Source organism: Schistocerca cancellata, chromosome 12, assembly GCF_023864275.1.
Source record: "Schistocerca cancellata isolate TAMUIC-IGC-003103 chromosome 12, iqSchCanc2.1, whole genome shotgun sequence".
Classification (NCBI taxonomy): Eukaryota; Metazoa; Arthropoda; class Insecta; order Orthoptera; family Acrididae; genus Schistocerca; species Schistocerca cancellata.
Genome location: NC_064637.1, coordinates 152014396 through 152035110, shown reverse-complemented (window position 1 = coordinate 152035110; position 20715 = coordinate 152014396). Strand labels below are relative to the sequence as shown.

General features: G+C 44.4%; 1 protein-coding gene, 1 non-coding gene and 1 pseudogene across 2 annotated transcripts in view; 2 read left to right on the top strand and 1 right to left on the bottom strand.

Annotated features, from left to right (window-relative positions):
* LOC126109740 (putative defense protein 3) overlaps nucleotides 1–20715 on the bottom strand; it is a 127497-nt gene that overhangs the window by 23131 nt on the left and 83651 nt on the right. The gene's annotated exons all lie outside the window — the stretch shown is intronic.
* LOC126109977 (5S ribosomal RNA) lies at nucleotides 16366–16483 on the top strand (annotated as a pseudogene).
* On the top strand, nucleotides 20120–20190 carry Trnat-ugu (transfer RNA threonine (anticodon UGU)). Its single transcript has one exon. It is a non-coding gene; the product is annotated as a tRNA-Thr (tRNA).

Below are 20715 nucleotides of genomic sequence, written 5' to 3'. Positions count from 1 at the left end.
TCGCCTTTTCTTAATCTTTCTTCTAAGATAAGTCGTAAGGTTAGTATTGCCTCACGTGTTCCAACATTTCTACGGAATCGAAACTGATCTTCCCCGAGGTCCGCTTCTACCAGTTTTTCCATTCGTCTGTAAAGAATTCGTTTAAGTATTTCGCAGCTGTGACTTATTAAACTGATAGTTCGGTCATTTTCCCATTTGTGAACACCTGCTTTCTTTGGGATTGGAATTATTATATTTTTCTTGAATTCTGAGGGTATTTCGCCTGTCTCATACAACGTGCTCACCAGATGGTAGAGTTTTGTCAAGACTGGCTCTCCCAAGGCTGTCAGTAGTTCTAATGGAATGTTGTCTACTCCGGGGGCCTTGTTTCGAATTAGGTCTTTCAGTGCTCTGTCAATCTCTTCACGCAGTATCATATCTCCCATTTCATCTTCATCTACATCCTCTTCCATTTCCATAATATTGTCCTCAAGTACATCGCCCTTGTATAGACCCTCTATATACTCCTTCCATCTTTCTCCTTTCCCTTCTTTGCTTAGAACTGGGTTTCCATCAAAGCTCTTGATATTCATGCAAGTGGTTCTCCTTTCTCCAAGGGTCTCTTTAATTTTCCTGTAGGGAGTATCTATCTTACCCCTAGTGAGATAAGCCTCTACATCCTTACTTTTGTCCTCTAGCCATCCCTGCTTAGCCATTTTGCACTTCTTGTCGATATCATTTCTGAGACGTTTCCTTTTTGCCTGCTTCATTTACTGCATTTTTATAATTTCTCCTTTCATCAATTAAATTCAATATCTCTTCTGTTACCCAAGGGTTTCTACTAGCCCTCGTCTTTTTACCTATTTGATCCTCTGCTGCCTCCACTATTTCGTCCCTCAAAGCTACCCATTCTTCTTCTACTGTATTTCTTTCCCCCATTCCTGTCAATTGATCCCTTATGCTCCCCCTGAAATCCTGTACAACCTCTGGTTCTTTCAATTTATCCAGGTCCCATCTCCTTAAATTCCCATAGAGGGTAAAAGCTGTAGAAGAACACAGAGATTGGAATACATGCAGCATAATTGGGGATGCATGATGTAATTGCTACTCTGAGATGAAAAGGTGGCGGGTAACGTCAAACAGTTCGGAGACTAATGGCTGAAAATAAATAAACTAAATGAAATAAAATAAAACTAAATTAAAATTACAGTATTCCATTTATCCCATGGTTTCTCTGCGAAGTCCCAATGTTGCCAAGGATTGTATGACTATTATGCCTGATCATGTCCATCCCATGGCTCAATGTTTGTTATCCAATAGTGATGATGTATTCCCAGTCGCTAGTATCGTTATTCACACGGCTCACATCGTAGAGGACTGGTTGTGTGAGCATGACGATGAGTTGTCACACCTTCCCTAGCCACTGCAGTCGCCTGATCTCAGTATTATTGAGCCTTTGAGGTCTACTTCGGAGAGAAGGGTGCGTGAGGCCGTCCATCTACATTACAGTTACTTGAAGTACCCACTTTTTTTGCAGGAATTACAGTGTAAGAGCCCCTTGAAAATCAGACAGAACATGTACAGGGTTATTACAAATGATTGAAGCGATTTCACAGCTCTACAATAACTTTATTATTTGAGATATTTTCACAACGCTTTGCACACACATACAAAAACTCAAAAAGTTTTTTTAGGCATTCACAAATGTTCGACATGTGCCCCTTTAGTGATTCGGCAGACATCAAGCCGATAATCAAGTTCCTCCCACACTCGGCGCAGCATGTCCCCATCAATGAGTTCGAGAGCATCGTTGATGCGAGCTCGCAGTTCTGACACGTTTCTTGGTAGAGGAGGTTTAAACACTGAATCTTTCACATAACCCCACAGAAAGAAATCGCATGGGGTTAAGTCGGGAGAGCGTGGAGGCCATGACATGAATTGCTGATCATGATCTCCACCACGATCGATCCATCGGTTTTCCAATCTCCTGTTTAAGAAATGCCGAACATCATGATGGAAGTGCGGTGGAGCACCATCCTGTTGAAAGATGAAGTCGGCGCTGTCGGTCTCCAGTTGTGGCATGAGCCAATTTTCCAGCTTGTCCAGATACACGTGTCCTGTAACGTTTTTTTCGCAGAAGAAAAAGGGGCCGTAAACTTTAAACCGTGAGATTGCACAAAACACGTTAACTTTTGGTGAATTGCGAATTTGCTGCACGAATGCGTGAGGATTCTCTACCGCCCAGATTCGCACATTGTGTCTGTTCACTTCACCATTAAGAAAAAATGTTGCTTCATCACTGAAAACAAGTTTTGCACTGAACGCATCCTCTTCCACGAGCTGTTGCAACCGCGAAGAAAATTCAAAGCGTTTGACTTTGTCATCGGGTGTCAGGGCTTGTAGCAATTGTAAACGGTAAGGCTTCTGCTTTAGCCTTTTCCGTAAGATTTTCCGAACCGTCGGCTGTTGTACGTTTAGCTCCCTGCTCGCTTTTTTCGTCGACTTCCGCGGGCTACGCGTGAAACTTGCCCGCACGCGTTCAACCGTTTCTTCGCTCACTGCAGGCCGACCCGTTGATTTCCCCTTACAGAGGCATCCAGAAGCTTTAAACTGCGCATACCATCGCCGAGTGGAGTTAGCAGTTGGTGGATCTTTGTCGAACTTCGTCCTGAAGTGTCGTTGCACTGTTATGACTGACTGATGTGAGTGCATTTCAAGCACGACATACGCTGTCTCGGCTCCTGTCGCCATTTTGTCTCACTGCGCTCTCGAGCGCTCTGGCGGCAGAAACCTGAAGTGCGGCTTCAGCCGAACAAAACTTTATGAGTTTTTCTGCGTATCTGTAGTGTGTCGTGACCATATGTCAATGAATGGAGTTACAGTGAATTTATGAAATCGCTTCAATCATTTGTAATAGCCCTGTATTTATCCATTTCGAGACGAGTGGCATCACATTTCAATACTAGCCCAAAGGCCTGAAAGTTGACAACGGTATTGCACGTTTGTGTCAGACTCTGACGGTGGTCGCACCGAGTCTGGCGGAACTAATGGTGTGCGCCCGCTGTGCCACGGCTGCAGTGGCTCTGTACTACGGGCGCCTTGTGCTGCCTCGATACAGGACAGCCGGCGGCAGCCACACGGCCCACTCGCATTGGGGGCCTCCCCGATACGAAGACACTGCCCAGTCGGCTCCGACACCGTTGTTCGTGCTTAGTTCATAAGGGCTCTTCCTTGTAGACAAGGGCTCTTCCTTGTAGCTGGACTCTGTCTCTTCCTGCATTATTCGTAATAGGCCCTTGTGCTCTTAGAGAACTACAATTTAGGTAAATCTTCTGTTTACTGTGTTAACTTCTTCGCTAAGCATTTCTCATCCTGTCCAGCTTTTCTTCGATGGCAGTTGCCGCACCACCCTATATCTCCATCTCTGTTTATCGGTGTGTATGAAATCGTACACAACAGTTCTGAATGCCAACGGTTCTCCTGTACCATATCAGGCACAGTAAGGTGTAGAGTTTTTGCTGTTTCAATACAACTGGCCCTTAAAATTTCTACACCATGAAGATGACGTGCTACAGACGCGAAATCTAACCGACAGAAAGATGATGCTGTGATATGCAAATTATTAGCTTTTCAGAGCATTCACACAAGTTTGGTGCCGGTGGCGACATCTACAACTTGCTGACATGAGAAAAGTATTCAACCGATTTCTCATACACAAACAGCAGTTGACCGGCGTTGCCTGGTGAAACGTTGTTGTGTTGCCTCGTGTAAGGAGAAGAAATGCGTACCATTACGTTTCCGACTTTGATAAAGGTCGGATTGTAGCCTATCGCGATTGCGGTTTATCGTATCGCGATATTGCTGCTCTCGTTGGTCGAGATCCAATGAGTGTTAGCAGAATATGGAATTGGTGGGTTCAGGAAGTTAATACGGAACACCGTGCTGGATCCCAACGGTCTCGTATCACTAGCAGTGGAGATGGCAGGCATCTTGTCCGCATGCCTGTAACGGATCGTGCAGCCACGACTCGATCCCTGAGTCAACAGATGGGGACGTTTGCAAGACAACAACCATCTGCACGACGTTTACAGCAGCATGGACTATCAGCTCGGAGACCGTGGCTGCGGTTACCCTTGACGCTGCATCAAACACAGGAGCACCTGCTATGGTGTACTCAACGACGAACCTGAATGCACGAATGGTAAAACGTCATTTTTTCGGATTAATCCAGGTTCTGTTTACAGCATCATGATGGTCGCAACATCGCGGTGAACGCACATTGGAAGCATGTATTCGTCATCGCCATACTGGCGTATCACCCGGCGTGATGGTATGGGGTGCCATTGGTTACACGTCTCGGTCACCTCTTGTTCGCACTGACGCAACTTTGAACAGTGGACGTTACATTTTAGATGTGTTACGACCTGTGGCTCTACCCTTCATTCTATCCCTGCAATACCCTACACTTCAGCAGGATAATGCACGATCGCATGTTGCAGGTCCTGTACGGGCCTTTCTGGATACAGAAAATGTTCGACTGCTGCCCTGGGCAGCACACTCTCCAGATCTCTGACCAATTGAAAACCTCAGGTCAATGGTGGCCGAGCAACTGGCTTGTCACAATACGCCAGTCACTACTCTTGATGAACTGTGGTATCGTGTTGAAGCCGTATGGGCAGCTGTACCTGTACACGCCGTCCAAGCTCTGTTTGACAATGCCCAGGGGTATCAAGGCCGTTATTACGGCCAGAGGTGGTTGTTCTGGGTACTGATTTCTCAGGATCTATGCACCCATATTGCGTGAAAATGTAATCAGATGTCAGTTCTAGTATATATGCCCAATGAATAGCCGTTTATCATCTGCATTTCTTCTTGGTGTAGCTATTTTAATGGCCAGTAGTGTATATCTTTGTCCGTAACTGCCATATTACGTCATCGTATTCTTCCCAGTTGAGCGATGGTGGCTCGGGACGGTTTTTCGCACCCGTCCCGGAGCGTAAAATTTCGCACGCACTGTGGCTGCGAGAGCCTCCGTCAAAGGGCCCCCCGCAGGCGGTGCTGATACCCACGCAGTTCAGGAGAACGCGCGCGCGCGGCGGTAATGAGCTGGCTCAGGGCTCGGCTGAATTAGCCGCCCGGGGGTGCAGGAAGCAAAGCACGTCAGCCGGAAAGAGGGGAGCGGCCAAAGCACGAGGTAAAGAAGCCACTGCACGCTCTCTAGTCTCACCGTGCTACACGATCTCACCGAACAAAATATGCTGCCCGACAAAAGTCGTGAAGCAACCCGAAGACAGGGTCATATGTCAACGCACCTTCATACGTGTGCATACCACGTGCAGGTAGGTAAGTGATTAGAGCTGCAGTTCTCTGCGGCAAGTAGAATGCAACCAGGGTGCATTACTGTTGTTTACGTTTAGTGTTATTACCACTCCTAGTAGACTATACATTGGCGGGACAAAAGTCATGGGATATATATATATATATATATATATATATATATATATATATATATATATATATATATATATATATATATATAATGAAAAATATGTAGCGTATGTCCGAGGGTGTGAGGATATATAAAAGAAATATTGTTGGCAAACATTTCGAAAAGTTCTTGACCGATTTTCTTCGGATTTTTAATCCTCTAAAAAACCATTCGGACGATCATAGACAATATATTTTTAATACATGTGGTATATAGGTATCTATGTACAATACAAATGGGATAAGTTCTTGGCAAAAATCTCGTAAAGTTCTTGAGCAATTTACTTCAGATGTTTACACAATACTCTGATAAACATTCAGACGGACATAAGCTATATATATTTTTTTAAATACCACTGTACCGGTTTTCTGGTATAACCGACCGCAAGAAAAAAAAGTCATGTGCTGTGCAGTAAAAATGTGAGGTTTAGTTTTCTTTATCGCAGCCACTTCTGACTACACTGGCAGGGCTCTTAAACCATTAGACACATTGTTTGTTTATGTATGATTCTTTCTATTTAAATATAATCTTAAACAAAATTTGCACACACAACAGTGTGCTGTTTCACTTTATTCCTCGCAGTCTGTTTTAACAGAGAACAGGAAAGTTGTATTCATGGCTTGTCAGTTTATGATTAGGACACTACCACGGAATGAGAATCTTCCGAAACTCCGTAATCGTATACGTTCGCGGATTAAAATTATGTGAAATACGGCCATTGAAGCTGCTGCTCCCCAGATGCAGCATCTGTCATACCCTGTATAACAGATCCCAACCTATTCACCCAAACGTTTTAAATGACTGCAGTACCTAAAAGGCTCAGGGAGAGGGCGGAGGAAGAGGTGGAAAGAGAAGGGGAACGAAAAGAACATAGAGACTGGGAAGGAGGAGAGGAATGAGAGGGGATAGAAGAAGAACGCCAGAGTGAAGGAGGGGGAGGTGATGAACAGAGACAGGCGGCGAGGTGGTGGAGGGGGTGACGTACAAACAGACGGGGTAGGGGGGGGGGGGGAAGAAGGTTAGGAGGCTCGTCTAATTCCCCCAGGTACCTAGCAACTGCAAAGCATCGCTGAATTCACTAGTATACGGTATTAGCGAACCGGGCAATGCTTCGAAGTAAGCTGTTTTTCTTTGTTAAAAATCACGTTCGAATTGTTGTTTACGACTGATAGAAACATTAAGATACCATTTTTGGTCAATATTTTCACAAAAATCTATTATTTCATGTAATTCAAGCTCAAAAACTATCAAATTTTAAGATCTGATCAAGTGATCGAAAACTCTATGTTACTGTCTAAAACTCTGGGTAACAATATACGAAGCTATACGTGTATTGTTAGCAGTGTTAGCCGAACTTAGTACTAATTTTCCGTAACTTTTTTGCAAACAGTTTAGTTATCTAGTGATTGGAAAGGAAAATAGGACGAGGAATTCCGCCTTATGCAAGACACTTTTCAGTTTCGTTTTATCCAGACATGTTTCAGCAGTTTTTGTGCTATCTTCATTGGGTTATTTTATTTTCTTACTTACACGAAGCTATCGGGTAATTATGCTGGTAGCTAGTCTGCTATACAACCTACAACTTATCATGGCTTTGATTTTGTTGTGTTTTCTCATATGTTTTGGCGAAGTGAATATCCTGATTTCTGTGTCTTACCAGCGTATTCATCTATGCTGAAACATGTCTGGGTAAAATGAAACTGAAAAGGTATCTTGCATAAGGCGCAATTCCTCATCCTATTTTCATAACAAGAACAGACATAAAAAGACCTACAACATCACAAGATGTTTATTGGAAAGGAATTTTGGGAAGGCTGATAGTGGAAAGCTTCGGGATGTTCATGCGATCAGGGTCTCTTCGCTCTTCAAACACAATCTAGAGTTTTATCTTCTGCTAGTAACTGCACTGTAATTAAAATATACTTACATTTTAAAGATAATTATTGCTAGAAATATTTTTATACGGCTTCAGAAAAGAATGTACTTCTTGTGCGAAAAGACTGACTCTGAAGTCACTACAAACTATTATAATCTGTGTGTAAATAAGGATTGCTACTTGGATTTAGTTGTCGTTTATCTACCCACTGCATTTCGCTTTAAAAGGAACATCATCCTCAGTGGGCACACCAAAAATTTCGTAGTATGCACTCGCCTATCAGTTACAGATTAATTAGTAGGTATTTGTAAATCCGGTCCGCCCTCGTGGTCTCGCGGTAGCGTTCTCGCTTCCCGAGCACGGGGTCCTGGGTTCGATTCCCGGCGGGTCATAGATTTTTCCTGCCTCGAGATGACTGGGTGTTGTTGTGTCGTCTTCATCATAATCATTCATCCCCATTACGGTCGGAGGAAGGCAACGGCAAACCACCTTGCCTAGTAAGGCGGTGCGGGTCTCCCGCTTCGTTCCCCTACGCTTTGTAAAGAAGCATGGGACTTCATTTCCATTTTTTTCCATATGTAAATCCATCTTGCGCAACTGTCACTTTTCAGAAATCGTTATGTATCACGTTTTTCGCTCGGTTACAAAGGAACCTGTCAGGTTAAATCGTATTAGTGGCACTCTCGATTTTTCTATTTATTGTATGTATTCAGGGATTTGAAATTGGACTGTTCGGTTTGCGTTCGGTAGGTTCCTCATTCGTCCTGTGACACATAACGCCCGCAAATTATGCTTTAAAGGCACGCAGTTAAAGGAATATTTTCATTTTTATGTACTCGGAAATTAGTAGCAAGCTGCAACAAACTGAAAAGTATGACATATGTCGAAATGACGTGGATATGTCTTTACAATACCTATATTCTCCCACAATACACGTTTCTCTTTTGCTTGTAAAGGGCCTCAACAAGATCCTATGGAGACAACGCCGTTGGCTACGTACAACTGTATCGTGACAACAGTCGTCACACAGTCAAACACAAGATATGCTATGAACACAAACTGAGGGGCAGTTCGTATTCTGCTACACTGGTTGTGGATGAAAGCGAAGCGAAAATAGTGAGTTGTCAGTTGCTTTCTCATTGCTATACAGCAGACAGGTGAAAGATGCCCCCGCAATGTTTTAAACTAAACCACAGTATTTTAATCACCACACAGAAGCCAATGGAGAACCATACACCCATAAGCGTGGTTTGCCACTTTTTGTTTTAGGTATTGTAAATCCAACTCTCATTTTCCAAGCCGATCCTGAACTGCTGAAAAAATGTATAAATAGGGAAATACAAAACATGGTGGAGAGCTACAGTTGCCTTATGTGGATGCGTTATCCAAAAACAGTATGTGTGTCCCCAAATGTGTTGAAGGTATCTGCATGTGATGCCTATCTAGCGTTTAATAGTGGAAATGTCTGTAGGACTAAGTACGTGTAGAGATTAGGCTCCTGTCCAGCTGCATTCTCGTTGACCTCACTCAGAAGCATCGACGAAACACGGCAAAGCCCGGGCACCAGAAGAAAATATGCAGAAGTTGGTTGAACGAAGGAGGCAGGAGAAGAGAATATTGCCGGAACACCAGGAAGAGAATGAAGACTATCGATATTGACGGAATTAGTCACTAGAGGTTTGGCAACAATATTAAAATATTACATAAAAAAATTTTGATGAGATCTGCCGAAGTGTGATTTTTTTTCTCATGAATTACGGAAGCTAAGTACTGAAATTTGACATTGTTCTTAAAAATCACTTACTGAATAATCCTATGCAGCACTTTTTCATTAACTAGGTCCTGAGAAACAATCTCCTTAACTCTACGAAGAAAATAGAGCACTCTCGGTTAACATGAAACTAAATTAATTTGAAATTAACTACGAGCTTAAAAAAATTTTCAAAAACAGACATAATGTCTTACGGGATAACCGCAATCAGTGATTTTATAATGTTACTTAAAATCCGTCTTGATTGCAAATTTTTTTTTTATTATTCATATGACCGGTTTCGGCTCATTCAGAACCATCTTCAGATCTGTAAAAATAATTACGTAAATTTACTATTTCACGAAAGCAAATCTTTTTATCCTATCTAATCAACATCAAATGTACCAGAACGTACCTGATATTTCAGTTACAGGAGTAACCCGTCCAAATCAGCCACTTTCACATGCTACGTCACATAAAATTGGTTGGCAAAGTGCACGTCATTTATATTAAATATAACACTATTACCGACAGGTGGCGTCTGGTTCATTTGTTACATTCCATTTGCACATACTGTATTCAGTAGATCTTTTTTATATTAAAAAATTTTAATTAAAATATGTAGATGTCAAAGCTAAAATCTGTACTTGTCAGGATTAAAAAACAGTAAAATTATCGTTTTTATACGATCTAAAAGGCATAGGGCGATTTATATATCTATGGTGCTGGTGTGAACTTGTTTTCCTCTACGGTCTGCTTCCGTGGTTCCCGCCACTTTGGTGTTGTGCCGCGGTCCGCTCAGTCGTCTGCTGTCCATCGCCGCGGGCAAGAGGGCCGCACAGGAGGGCCCTGTCAACGACGCCAGGCGCTGCACGCGTCTTCCGGCTTCTCCACCGCGCACCGTATCTCATCCCTCGGCCTGGATCTCCACACGCAACAGTTGTCATCTTAGTAGGTCGTCATAAATGCTAAAATAGGCGTTATGATTGAATTCGCTTTGTTCGTTGAGGATTAAATCAGGATTTTTATTTTTGTGGGTGTATATTTCGATCTCTTCCAAAATGTTAAGAAACCGTCCCTTGTGAGCTCTATGCAGGATGTCTAAGTTGTTTTCAATATTCGTGACTGAGTGCTTTGTCGCAGCCATATGCGCCCCAAAAGCTGTTTTGTTTTGAGAGTAGGTGTGCTCCCTGAATCTGGTTTCAAAGTTCCTACCAGTCTGCCCTATATATTGTTTACAGCAGTCATTACATTTGATTTTATATACACCTGAATCCTGAAATTTATTCCTACTATTACATATTCTATGCCGGAGCTTCAATTTTAACGTGTTATTTGTTCGGAACCCTATTTTAACGTCGGATTTACGAAAGCATCTTTCAATTTTGTCTGCAATTCTTCCATTGTAAGTGAGAGCTACATATTTTTTCTTGTTGTTCCTCTTAACTGCTACTTGACTTCCTTCTGTTTGTTCCATTTGTCTCTTCTTTATCTTCCTATAAATATTCATCACCTGCTTACACGTATATCCGTTCGCTACGGCCACTTGTTTTAAAATACTTAACTCCTTTTCTACTTCGTGTTGGCTTAGTGGCAATCTTAGTAGCCTGTATACCATCGAAGTAAAATATGCCCATTTGTATCGCGGTGGGTGACAAGACTCCATTTTATTATACAAAGGAGATAAAAATGACATCGAAAACTTAGCACAAAAAATGAGCTCCCAACACCCGAAAATTAGATTCACCATGGAATTTGAAGAAAACAACCGTATAGATTACTTAGATTTAACACTAATAAAGAAAAATGGGAAGCATGAATTTAGCATATTCAGAAAACCTACGTGTACAGATCTAGTTATCAATGAGCGCTCTTGTCACCCACCGCGATACAAATGGGCATATTTTACTTCGATGGTATACAGGCTACTAAGATTGCCACTAAGCCAACACGAAGTAGAAAAGGAGTTAAGTATTTTAAAACAAGTGGCCGTAGCGAACGGATATACGTGTAAGCAGGTGATGAATATTTATAGGAAGATAAAGAAGAGACAAATGGAACAAACAGAAGGAAGTCAAGTAGCAGTTAAGAGGAACAACAAGAAAAAATATGTAGCTCTCACTTACAATGGAAGAATTGCAGACAAAATTGAAAGATGCTTTCGTAAATCCGACGTTAAAATAGGGTTCCGAACAAATAACACGTTAAAATTGAAGCTCCGGCATAGAATATGTAATAGTAGGAATAAATTTCAGGATTCAGGTGTATATAAAATCAAATGTAATGACTGCTGTAAACAATATATAGGGCAGACTGGTAGGAACTTTGAAACCAGATTCAGGGAGCACACCTACTCTCAAAACAAAACAGCTTTTGGGGCGCATATGGCTGCGACAAAGCACTCAGTCACGAATATTGAAAACAACTTAGACATCCTGCATAGAGCTCACAAGGGACGGTTTCTTAACATTTTGGAAGAGATCGAAATATACACCCACAAAAATAAAAATCCTGATTTAATCCTCAACGAACAAAGCGAATTCAATCATAACGCCTATTTTAGCATTTATGACGACCTACTAAGATGACAACTGTTGCGTGTGGAGATCCAGGCCGAGGGATGAGATACGGTGCGCGGTGGAGAAGCCGGAAGACGCGTGCAGCGCCTGGCGTCGTTGACAGGGCCCTCCTGTGCGGCCCTCTTGCCCGCGGCGATGGACAGCAGACGACTGAGCGGACCGCGGCACAACACCAAAGTGGCGGGAACCACGGAAGCAGACCGTAGAGGAAAACAAGTTCACACCAGCACCATAGATATATAAATCGCCCTATGCCTTTTAGATCGTATAAAAACGATAATTTTACTGTTTTTTAATCCTGACAAGTACAGATTTTAGCTTTGACATCTACATATTTTAATTAAAATTTTTTAATATAAAAAAGATCTACTGAATACAGTATGTGCAAATGGAATGTAACAAATGAACCAGACGCCACCTGTCGGTAATAGTGTTATATTTAATATAAATGACGTGCACTTTGCCAACCAATTTTATGTGACGTAGCATGTGAAAGTGGCTGATTTGGACGGGTTACTCCTGTAACTGAAATATCAGGTACGTTCTGGTACATTTGATGTTGATTAGATAGGATAAAAAGATTTGCTTTCGTGAAATAGTAAATTTACGTAATTATTTTTACAGATCTGAAGATGGTTCTGAATGAGCCGAAACCGGTCATATAAATAATAAAAAAAAAATTTGCAATCAAGACGGATTTTAAGTAACATTAAAAAAATTTGTTGGACTCGTTTTATCAGACTTCAAGAAGAATATAATAATTCCAATCCCAAAGAAAGCAGGTGTTGACAGACGTGAAAATTACCGAACTATCAGTTTAGTAAGTCACAGCTGCAAAATAATAACGCGAATTATTTACAGACGAGTGGAAAAACTAGTAGAAGACGACCTCGGGGAAGATCAGTTTGGATTCCGTAGAAATGTTGGAACACGTGAGGCAATGCTGACCGTACGACTTATCTTAGAAGAAAGATTAAGGAAAGGTAAACCTACGTTTCTAGCATTTGTAGACAATGTTGCCAATGTTAACTGGAATACTCTTTCAAATTCTGAAGGTGGCAGGGGTAAAACACAGGGAGCGAAAGGCTATTTACAATTTGTACAGAAACCAGATGGCAGTTATAAGAGTCGAGGGGCATGAAAGGGAAGCAACGGTTCGGAAGGGAGTGAGACAGGGTTGTAGCCTCTCCCCTATGTTATTCAATCTGTCTATTGAGCGAGCAGTAAAGGAAACAAAAGAAAAATTCGGAGTAGGTATTAAAATCCACGGAGAAGAAATAAAAACTTTGAGGTTCGCCGATGACATTGTAATTCTGTCAGAGACAGCAAAGGACTTGGAAGGGCAGTTGAACGGAATGGAGAGTGTCTTGAAAGGAGGATATAAGATGATCAACAAAAGCAAAACGAGGATAACGGAATGTAGTCGAATTAAGTCGGGTGATGCTGCGGGAATTAGATTAGGAAATGAGACACTTAAAGTAGTAAAGGAGTTTTGCTATTTGGGGAGCAAAATAACTGATGATGGTCGAAGTAGAGAGGATATGAAATGTAGACTGGCAATGGCAAGGAAAGCGTTTCTGAAGAAGAGAAATTTGTTAACATCGAGTATAGATTAAAGTGTCAGGAAGTCGTTTCTGAAAGTATTTGTATGGAGTGTAGCCATGTATGGAAGTGAAACGTGGACAGTAAATAGTTTGGACAGGAGAGAATAGAAGCTTTTGAAATGTGGTGCTACAGAAGAATGCTGAAGATGAGATGGGTAGACAACATAACCAATGATGAAGTATTGAATAGAATTGGGGAGAAGAGGAGTATGTGGCACAACTTGACAAAAAGAAGGGACCAGTTAGTAGGACATGTTCTGATGCATCAAGGGATCACCAATTTAGCATTGGAGGGCTGCGTGGAGGGTAAAAATCGTAGAGGGAGACCAAGAGATGAATACACTAAGCAGATTCAGAAGGATGTGGGTTGCAGTAAGTACTGGGAGATGAAGAAGGTTGCACAGGATAGAGTAGCATGGAGAGCTGCATCAAACCAGTCTCAGGACTGAAGACCACAACAACAACAACTTTAATGCTTAATTAGCTTACGAGAAACGGTACATTGTATGTAGAATGGTGATTAAAAATTCAGATCCTTTCAAGATGAATGTCCAAGAACATTATCAAATAAAAAACTGTACAGAATATCGTACACTACGGTCTACTTAGCAGTCTCAAATTTCAATACTCTAGCTGCAGTATTGTAGGCAATGTCGATCTTTAAATGGCAGTATGCATTGATGTCTACATCTGCCCTTAAAGAACCAATCAATTGGTGATTTATCTCAGTGATTCAGTTTGATCAAGACCCAATTGGAGGTTTCGCTATTTTTTGAACTTTTCGTAACTTTTATAAAGTTTACCACTATCTCTTTAATCCCCCGTACTGTGACTGTGTTACAGGTAGGTGATTCTACTCGAAGCGACATTATTTTTTCGCAGATTTGTAGTTTATATGGCAAGCGCCACAAACTCTGATTCGACGCTCAGAGGCGACAATATATTTTTTTTTAATTTCGATGTGTCCATAGCCGGCCAGCATTGCAATCAACAGCAGTGTGCGGAATGGTTGCTCTTCTGTTACGTTCAACAATTCTCTTCAGTCATCGTTGGTCTCGTTCTTGCGGGATCCTTTTCCGGCCTCAGCGATGTCGGACATTTGATGTTTTACCGGATTTCTGATATTCACATTACACTCGTGAAATGGTCGTACGGGAAAAACCCCACTTCATCGCCGGCTCGGAGATACTGTGTCCCATCGCTCATGTACCGCCTGTAACACCATGTTCAAACTCACTTAAATCTTGATACGCTGCCACTGTAGCAGCAGTAACCGATGTACGTAACTGCGTCAGACTTTTCTTATATAGGCGTTGCCGACCTCAGCGCCGTATTCTGCCTGTTTACATGTCTCTGTATTTGAATATTCATGCCTATACCGGTTTCTTTGGCACTTCAATGTTGCTGCCTGTTTATTCACCTTAGAGCAAGAACTGAAAGGAATAAGATATATGTTCAAGCTTGGCGATAACCAATTTGCTAACTGCATGCGCCGGCCGCTGTGGCCGAGCGGTTCTAGGCGCTACAGTCTGAAGCCGAGCGACCGCTACGGTCGCAGGTTCGAATCGTGCCTCGGGCATGGATGTGTGTGATGTCCGTAGGTTAGTTAGGTTTAAGTAGTTCTAAGTTCTAGGGGACTGATGACCTCAGAAGTTAAGTCCCATAGTGCTCAGAGCCATTTGAACCAACCAGTTGAGGGCCTGCAACCAACCTGTCTGCATACTAGACGCACTGGACCCACACCTGGAGTTATGGTCTGGAGTGGGATTTTCCAGGTCAGCAGGAACACTCTTGTGATCATCCCCCCCCCCTTTCCCCTGACTGCAAACCTGCGCGTCAGTCTGGTGATTCGACCTGTCGTGCTGCCATTCATCCATTCCGGGGGGTGTTTTCCGACAGGATAACGCTCACCCACATAACGCTGTTGTAACCCAACATGCTCTACGGAGTGTGGGCAGTTCCCTTTGCCTGATCGATCACCAGATCAACATCGAGCACGTATGGAACACCATCGGACGGCAACTCCAGGCCGCACGGGATCAGCCGAGCGGTTTAAGGCGTTGCAGTCATGGACTGTGCGGTCTGGTCCCGGCGGAGGTTCGAGTCCTCCCTCGGGCATTGCTGTGTGTGTTTGTCCATAGGATAATTTAGGTTGAGTAGTGTGCAAGCTTAGAGACTGATGACCTTAGCAGTTAAGTTCCATAAGATTTCAAACACATTTGAACATTTTTGGCAACTCCAGCGTCATCCACAAACAGCATTAACCGTGCGTTTATCGGACCGACCAAGTGTCACAGGCATAGAACTCCATCGCACAGACTGACAGACAGCACCTGTAGAACACAATGCAAGGACGATTGCATGCTTACATTCAACATTCTGAGGGCATTCCTGGCATATTTTCCAAACAGATAAAGCTCACCCAGTTTCCACTCTTGTAACCCAACATACTCTGCAAAATGTTGACATGTTGCCTTTGTCTACTCGATCATCTGATCTGTCTCCAAACGATGCACATGTAGGATATCACCGGACAAAAATTGCAGCTTCATCCACAAACAAGATTAACCTGGCAGATTAAAACTGTGTGCCGGATCGAGACTCGAACTCGGGACCTTTGCCTTTCGAGGACAAGTGCTCTACCAGCTGAGCTACCCAAGCACGACTCACGCCCCGTACTCAGATTTAATTCCGCCAATACCTCGTCTCCTACCTTCCAAACATCACATAAGCTCTCCTGCGAACCTTGCAGAACTAGCACTCCTGGAAGAAAGGATATTGCGGAGACATGGCTTAGCCACAGCCTGGGGGTTGTTTCTAGAAACGCAAAGGTCCCGAGTTCGAGTCTCGGTCCAGCACACAGTTTTAATCTGCCAGGAAGTTTCATATCAGCGCACACTCCGCTGTAGAGTGAAAATTTCATTCTAGGATTAACCTGTATTGACGGACCAAGTGCAACAGCCATGGAACTCCATCCCACAAAGTGACATCTGGTACCTTTGCAACATGAGGCATGCAAGTTTGCATGCTTTCCTTTAACATTCTGTCGGTTACACTGGTTATTTATGTCCCAGCATTTCACTTTTACACCCAACGGCCATCCCGCAGTGGTAACACTGGTTCCCGTCAGATCACCGAAGTTAAGCGCTGTCGGGCTGGGCTAGCACTTGGATGGGTGACCACCCGATCTGCCGAGCGCTGTTGGCAAGCGGGGTGCACTCAGCCCTTGTGAGGCAAACTGAGGAGCTACTTGACTAAGAAGTAGCGGCTCCGGTCTCGGAAACTGACCTACGGCCGGGAGAGCGGTGTGCTGACCACATGACCCTCCATATCCAGTGACGCGTGTGGGGTGGGGATGACACGGCGGACGGTCGGTACCTTTCGGCCTTCATGCCCTGCGCGGGAGGAGTGAAATTTCACTTTTAAAATGGATTTTTTCTCGCGCTTACATTAACCTGTGATCTTGCAATCTTAATAACCTAAACATGTTAGCTAGACAAATACACTCCTGGAAATGGAAAAAATAACACATTGACACCGGTGTGTCAGACCCACCATACTTGCTCCGGACACTGCGAGAGGGCTGTACAAGCAATGATCACACGCACGGCACAGCGGACACACCAGGAACCGCGGTGTTGGCCGTCGAATGGCGCTAGCTGCGCAGCATTTGTGCACCGCCGCCGTCAGTGTCAGCCAGTTTGCCGTGGCATACGGAGCTCCATCGCAGTCTTTAACACTGGTAGCATGCCGCGACAGCGTGGACGTGAACCGTATGTGCAGTTGACGGACTTTGGCGAGGGCGTATAGTGGGCATGCGGGAGGCCGGGTGGACGTACCGCCGAATTGCTCAACACGTGGGGCGTGAGGTCTCCACAGTACATCGATGTTGTCGCCAGTGGTCGGCGGAAGGTGCACGTGCCCGTCGACCTGGGACCGGACCGCAGCGACGCACGGATGCACGCCAAGACCGTAGGATCCTACGCAGTGCCGTAGGGGACCGCACCGCCACTTCCCAGCAAATTAGGGACACTGTTGCTCCTGGGGTATCGGCGAGGACCATTCGCAACCGTCTCCATGAAGCTGGGCTACGGTCCCGCACACCGTTAGGCCGTCTTCCGCTCACGCCCCAACATCGTGCAGCCCGCCTCCAGTGGTGTCGCGACAGGCGTGAATGGAGGGACGAATGGAGACGTGTCGTCTTCAGCGATGAGAGTCGCTTCTGCCTTGGTGCCAGTGATGGTCGTATGCGTGTTTGGCGCCGTGCAGGTGAGCGCCACAATCAGGACTGCATACGACCGAGGCACACAGGGCCAACACCCGGCATCATGGTGTGGGGAGCGATCTCCTACACTGGCCGTACACCACTGGTGATCGTCGAGGGGACACTGAATAGTGCACGGTACATCCAAACCGTCATCGAACCCATCGTTCTACCATTCCTAGACCGGCAAGGGAACTTGCTGTTCCAACAGGACAATGCACGTCCGCATGTATCCCGTGCCACCCAACGTGCTCTAGAAGGTGTAAGTCAACTACCCTGGCCAGCAAGATCTCCGGATCTGTCCCCCATTGAGCATGTTTGGGACTGGATGAAGCGTCGTCTCACGCGGTCTGCACGTCCAGCACGAACGCTGGTCCAACTGAGGCGCCAGGTGGAAATGGCATGGCAAGCCGTTCCACAGGACTACATCCAGCATCTCTACGATCGTCTCCATGGGAGAATAGCAGCCTGCATTGCTGCGAAAGGTGGATATACACTGTACTAGTGCCGACATTGTGCATGCTCTGTTGCCTGTGTCTATGTGCCTGTGGTTCTGTCAGTGTGATCATGTGATGTATCTGACCCCAGGAATGTGTCAATAAAGTTTCCCCTTCCTGGGACAATGAATTCACGGTGTTCTTATTTCAATTTCCAGGAGTGTATATTCCAGAAATTTCATTATTCTACGTTAATAATCTTTTGCTATTGCGTTTTTTTCCGTCAGTGGTTTTTCTTCGCAATTCTGGCTGTCTTTTTGCATCATAGTTCTACAGCAGTTCCTGTCCCGTACATCTAGCATGCCGGAAGTAAACAAAGATTACAAGCTGGTGCTGGGAGGAAAATCTGACACGTGTCTGACAGCGATGAGGCAATACGGAACCTTCCGAGGCTGCAGGAGTTTGACAACAGATGAGTCTGGCAGGTGCAGCGAAAGAACAGCTTTAGGGCTACGCTGCAAAGGTTTCGCCTCTGACCTGAGCTTTCCGTGTGCAGAAATGGAAGGGCGTAATGCCCGCAGTTCCGGCTTAAATAGCTCCGCTCTCAGGGGAGAAAGGTTGAGAGAGAGGGAGAGAGACAGAGGGAGGTTGGGGAGGGGGGAGCTAGAGACAGAGGGAGAAACAGAGAGAGAGAGAGAGTGAGACCGTGACGGGGGGGGGGGGGGGCGCGAGCTAGAGAGAGAGAGAGAGAGAGAGAGAGAGAGAGAGAGAGAGAGAGCTTCCTGGTGGAAAATCCCTAATAGCAAAAACCGGCGCCCAGAGAAACTAGTGTTTGCGAGTAGGGTCATACAACAAACTTTCTCTTTGCGTAGAAAACAGAGAACGTTGTACAGTCACCTAAAGGATGACCAACCGTAATGCAAAAGCCCTGATTACGCTAAATACAAATAACCGTTTCATTTTGGAAAGAACGACATTTCAGCCACACTGGAGACGCACAGATATTGTTTTGAGAATGTTAGGTTGGTAAATTTGTAGCGTTCTTGTCTTGCATATTGGTATTCCAGTTGCTATGGATTTATTTATCGGTTGTTATTTTTTGTTTGTATTTCACTGTTGCTATTTGAGTTCACATATTGTCATTGTATCATTTGGAGGTAGTGAATGCAGCTATGGACGCTAGGAAGTGGATTGCCAAGTGGAGAAATCGGAACATTTCCCACATACTCTTCTCTTTGAGTTAGAAAGAGGGATGATAGCAGCGGATAGAGCCAGAAACATTTCTGCCGTGTGTCAGAATTACGCTGTTAGAGTGCGGCACGAAAATTGTTTTCTCGTTTTGAGAGGGATCGTTTTGACGTTAGTGACTTTTCACTTTCAGGAAGATCTTCGTGGAGAAATCGGAACATTTCCCACATACTCTTCTCTTTGAGTCAGAAAGAGGGATGATAGCAGCGGATACAGCCAGAAACATTTCTGCCGTGTGTCAGAATTACGCTGTTAGAGTGCGGCACGAAAATGGTTTTCTCGTTTTGAGAGGGATCGTTTTGACGTTAGTGACTTTTCACTTTCAGGAAGATCTTCGGCGTTTGACGGAGATCGTTTAAGCGCATTAATCCGCAATGAACTACGGCATTGTAGTCGAGAACTGGCAGATGTGATAAACTTTATCGTTCCACCACCACGAGACATTTGCATTTTATGGCTCTGGGCACTATGGGACTTAACATCTGAGGTCATCAGTCCCCTAGAACTCAGAACTACTTAAACGTAACTAACCTAAGGACATCACACACATCCATGGCCGAGGCAGGATTCGAACCTGCGACCGTAGCGGTCGCGCGGTTCCAGACTGAAGCGCCTAGAACCGCTCGGCCGCACCGGCCGGCTTGCATTCTATGGGAACGGTTAAAAAAATTGGGTGTGTGTGTACCGCATATCGTTTAACGCTAACCGGCTGATGACCTCCTTCAGCGCGGATGCACGCGATTTGCCTGAACTCTTACGGGACTCGGTGGATTGCCAGCCGCGAGTAATGGGTAAAATGGCAGGGGCACTACGAATGTAGCGTGTGAAGTTGAGAATGTGGGTCTCACGGGGAGCGTTCCGCCGATAAATCTCTGCAGTCGCACTATCCTCTGTGCCCTCGGTGGCTCAGATAGAGCGTCTGCCTTGTAAGCAGGAGATCCCGGGTTCGAGTCCCGGTCGGGGCACACATTTTCAACTGTCCCCGTTGATGTATATCAATGCCCGTCACCAGCTAATGGTATTGGTTTAGTTGTAATTTCATTGACAGTTACGGTCAACAATTGAGCACCTTGCAGAAGCAATGCAAGAGCAATGCCCGGGAGGACTGAGTGAAGTGCTACTCCACGAAAACCCCAGTTCGCATTCTGCTAGACTAAGAAAAAACACTATACAGGATTTGGGTTGGCAACTGATTCCATACTCACTTTATTCACCTCATATTGCGTCCTCAGATTTTCACCTTTTCCGCTTCAAGAACTTCCTTTCCGAATGAAAATGCGATCCGAAAATTGCACGTCGAATTCTTCGACTCGAAACAACGTCGTTTCTACAGTCGTTAAATCGAAAAATTACCCAATGTTAGCAGATTGTTGTAAATAGTGGAGGAAAATATATTACTGACGACTAACATCTGTGTTATTTGAATCTGTTCTGCTTATTAAACTTCTGGAAAAACGCTACAAATTAATGCACCAACTCAATAAAAAAGA